This window comes from Salvelinus sp. IW2-2015, unplaced genomic scaffold (assembly GCF_002910315.2).
Source record: "Salvelinus sp. IW2-2015 unplaced genomic scaffold, ASM291031v2 Un_scaffold4260, whole genome shotgun sequence".
NCBI classification, from domain to species: Eukaryota; Metazoa; Chordata; class Actinopteri; order Salmoniformes; family Salmonidae; genus Salvelinus; species Salvelinus sp. IW2-2015.
In genome coordinates, this window is record NW_019945531.1 from 56,755 (window position 1) to 61,747 (window position 4,993).

Below are 4,993 nucleotides of genomic sequence, written 5' to 3' on the forward strand. Positions count from 1 at the left end.
AGCTGAGTTTTATACTAGCAATAAGCACTCGGGTTTGTGTAGTATCTGCGCAAGTATGCCACGGCTAGCTGTATCGTTAGGTCCTGAGTCGCCCCACGTTGGTGTCGTGCTTAAGGTAAGCACGACCATTTAGCGTGGTATGGCGGTTTTGGCCTATACCACCACGCAGTGTGGGCCCGGGGGTGCCTTACCTTCGCGTGAATGGTAGGCGCGAGGCTGTTCGCTCGGCTGGATCACATGATCTACTTCTGGCACAAACGGTGTGTCTGTGCTCGGGAGACTCGGTGACCGTATTGTCGTTATTAATGCGAGTACTGAGGATCTGTGGTGTTAGTGGTATAGTCGTCTATTGGTTGTGATCATGTGGTTTGTCTGGGCCATAGATAATTCTATAGTCGCCATGTTTATTGGTTACGATGTCTGAGGTGATTCTGTCAGCAGTTGTCAGGTCACAGGCACACGACGGCACTTTGAGTTTTGGTGGGTGTGTGGGGTAATGAGCGACGTGAGGTTGTGTTTTGAACTAATGTGTTTATTCTCGGCGCTGGATATGCTTGTCTGCTACTACTGGATACGATGATATATAGGTTGTCATAGTCCTTCACAATTGTTCCCTCGTGTTGATCGTGTATATAGTGAGGATTTTTATCCTTCCTGTCTTTGATCCGATAGTCGTGCTTCGGTTGTAACCCAGGCAATAGTAACCTGGCTCTGTGCTCATGCTCTGTCCATACTTCTGATCTTTAATCATCGGCTGTCTACCTTGGTTATGTGTGAGTCGGCATCGCTCAAAATTGTTTACCTCGACCACACATCTTCTCTCGGCTATCTGTCATCACTTTACGCCTACTGGGAGCATCACATGCCAGCACCACTGTGGCTTTATCTCCCGCTCAGATCCTTGGGTTGGGTTGGACGCTCGGAGCACAACACATTCTACACGTCAACACAACACATCCCAACGTCACACACACACAACACTGTGGTGTATCAAGTAAAATATAAAGCCACTGATGCGGAGGGATATTTTGTTGTATGATGAAGCTCACATGTCTGGACTAAAGAGAAGAGGAAGTGGGAAGCTGTACTGTTCATATTAACCACAAGCTGGTAAAAAAGGCCATGTCAACTATAATACGTCCTCAAACATAATGTTTTTACATACGCTGTCCTCTCTGTTGTCTTCACTTTTGCATCCGTGTAGTTCACGTGCAGTATGTTATAGTTGTACTGAATTGAATTCAGTAACTTTGTCTTGTTCCCCAAGGTGAACTTATGGTGTAGTCATGTCATTGTTCCAAAGAAGAGCCATCAGTCTCAACATGATGCATTTATCAGGTCCAAAAACAACGCAGGACATCAGCACTGGCTGTTCAACAAGTACAGAGTTTGTAGTGTACTCTGTTCCAAGTGGAATGACGCCAGATACAGTTGTGGATTACCTTTGAACTCACCTTGGGTTCAAAGGGCATTCCATAGTGATACGGGCAGGTCGTTATATACACTGAACAAAAATATAAAACGCAACATGAAGCATTTTCAAAGATTTGCTCTGTGTTACATTTCATATAAGGAATCAGTCAATTGAAAAAATGCATTAGGCTCTAATCTATGGCTTTCACATGACTGGGAATACAGATATGTATAGTTGGTCATAGATACCTTTAAAAATGTGTGTGTGTGGTGTGTGGTGTGTGTGTGTGTGTGTGAGACGTCCTCTAATTAGATCCAGTTTCTGTGATTGTTTGCACATGCCTGCAGGATGATGTCATGAGTGACTACATTCCTCTCTGGGTTAACTGGTAGAGTGGAGTGTGTTTGGTTCTCACTGCCATAGTTGTGGGGGGGGGGTTGGATCTCACTTTCATAATGTGTGTGTGTGTAGCGTTGGATCTGGTTGCCGTAGCGGACCTCTGTGGAACTCTGGCCAGAGGGGAAATGAATGAGTCATGAGTTTTCCACTCCCTGGAGACAGACGAGAGAGAAAGAAAGAAAGAAAGAAAGAAAGAAAGAGAGAGTGGAGAACAGATCACGAGAACAGTTTCCATCTCTCTCTCTCTCTCTCTCTCTCTCTCTCTCTCGCTCTGTCTCTCTCTGTCTCTCTGTCTCTCTCTCCTCTGGTGTCTGTCATGTATGGGGTGTTATCACAGTAGAGGCCAATCTGTAATAGAAAACACTAATGCAGCAGTTGTGGTGTAGCCATGGTTACCAGACAAGCTCTCTCTACGTTCCACAGAATATAATATAAACTGATAATAGAAATGGACAAGTTATTGTCACCCAGTGTCATACCCAACATCATAATCAAACAGAATATCACAAAGACAGATATCAAGATATATGGGCCTAGAGATATCAGAGATATAGAGTATTGGGCCTAGAGATATCAGAGATATAGAGATATGGCCTAGGATATCAGAGATATAGAGATATGGCCTAGAGATATCAGAGATATAGAGATATGGCCTAGGATATCAGAGTATAGAGATAGGCCTAGAGATATAGAGATATAGAGATATGGGCCTAGAGATATAGAGCTATAGAGATATGGGCCTAGAGATATCAGAGATATAGAGATATGGGCCTAGAGATATAGAGATATAGGCTAGAGATATCAGAGATATAGAGATATAGGCCTAGAGATATCAGAGATATGAGATATAGGCCTAGAGTATAGAGATTAGAGATATGGGCCTAGAGATATCAGAGATATAGAGATATGGGCCTAGAGATATCAGAGATATAGAGACATAGGCCTAGAGATATAGAGATATAGAGATATGCAGAGAAGCCTTTCTCACAGTAGTAAGTGAATGCAGCTGAAGCCAGTAAGACTTGGATCAGTTTTTTGCCTGTGAAGTGAGGTCAGGCAAGCTGGAGCTCTTATGAGATTTCTGTCGTCTGAAATTAGTTTTAATGAGAGGTTTGCCAGATCAGGCCTGATAGGGTTTTACTGCAGTGGTAGAAGTCACCCCTAATCATAGATCTAGGTCCAGATTACTTCACTCCACAGTCCTAACCATTAGGGGGATGAATACTGTAGACCTGCCCTAGATCAGTGGTTAGGGACAGCTCTGACCCTAGATCAGTGGTTAGGGACAACTCTGACCTAGATACTGTTCAGGGACAGCTCTGACCCTAGATCAGTGGTTAGGGACAGCTTGATAGCCAGTGGTTAGGGCAGCTCTGACCCTAGATCAGTGGTTAGGGACAGCTCTGACCCTAGATCAGTGGTTAGGGACAGCTCTGACCCTAGATCAGTGGTTGGACAGCTCTACCGATCAGTGGTTAGGGAACAGCTTCTACTTCCTTGAGGCAATACCTGCTCTGGACTCAGTTCACTGGTCTTTTCAGATACACCAGTCCAGTCCATTTCTCATAACATTCGTTCAGTATTTTTCTATCCATTTAATATTCCTATTGATGCCTTCCTATTCTTCCAAATGTTCTTATGAGTTTTGGTTGCACCTCGTCTCACGTTGGTTGAGCGTCTTCTATTCCTTATTCATATAACCTCATAGGTGTTTGTGTTATTAAATGTGACCATCATTACTGAGTGTGTGTGGTTTTGTCAAGATCATGGGCAGGGTAGAGGGCGGGGCATAGGACTCTATTGTGGCTGTGATTATGTTGAGAATAAACTGGACTGAATCCAGGGTCAAGGTGAACAGGCATGATGTAACACGCACACGGCGTGGCAGCAGTGTGTTTGGTTTCCGGATGTGAAGATGTGTGCATGTGTGTGTGTATTTTAACGTCTCCCTTGGTCGACCTGTGTTAAGAGCACAATGTGAGTGATAGAGCATGTCCGTACAACTCCCCTTTCTCTCTTCTGGCAGCAGACAGGGAGTTTGTTTCTCTCTCTCTCTCTCTCTCTCTCTCTCTCTCTCTCTCTCTCTCTCTCTCTCTCTCTCTCTCTCTCTCTCTGCTCTCTCTCTCTCTCTCTCTCTCTCTCTCTCTCTCTCTCTCTCTCTCTCTCTCTCTCTCTCTCTACTACTCTCTCTCTCCCGTCTCTCTCTCTCTCTCAATTCCTTCTCACTGTCTTATTCAATTCAATTCAAAGGGGCGTGTATCGGCATGCAAGTAAAAGAGATAATAAACAAAAGTTCCTAAGGAATAGAGACATTTCAAATGTCATATTATGCCTATATACAGTGTTGTAACGATGTGCAAATAGTTAAGTACAAAAGGGGAAATAAATAAACACACACTGTGTGTTGTATTTTACAATGGTGTTTGTTCTTCAGGTCACACATCTCGCTGCTGTGATGGCACATTGTGGTATTTACCCAATAGATAGTGTGGTATCCGGTCCCGTGTGGCTCAGTTGGTAGAGCATGGCGCTTGCAACGCCAGGGTTGTGGGTTCATTCCCCACGGGGGGACCAGGATGAATATGTATGAACTTTCCAATTTGTAAGTCGCTCTGGATAAGAGCGTCTGCTAAATGACGTAAGGTAAATGTATCCCGGGAGGTCTACCCCGGGGTTTGGTAATAGAGGGGAGGTACGTGCTGTGACGTTGGCTCCCTCTGCCGGGAGTACACGGGCTGGGCACCCCGACACGGATGGCCCCAAGTAATTAGGGGAAAGTGCCAACCAGCCGTGGAGGCCACATAAAAGGAGCMCTGTGGCACAYGGTGATAAAGAACAGAGAGAMCRACACAGAGCAGAAGCTGAGMAGAACGACAGAGCCAAACCGACGTGATGTCGTTGTTATGGTTATTTTATTGCCTAGTAAAGTCACGTTTTCTGACTAGAACCTCMCTGTCTCTGTGTTAATCTCTGCACGCTCAACCCAACACCCCACGGTTTACCACAATAGTATATCAAAATTGTATTTATTTTCAAATTCTTTGTGGGTTTTTATTCTGAGGGAAGTATGTGTCTCTAATATGGTTATACATTGGGCAGGAGGTTAGGAAGTTCAGCTCAGTTTCCACCTCATTTTGTGGGCAGTGWGCACATAGCCTGTCTTCTCTTGAGAGCCAKGTC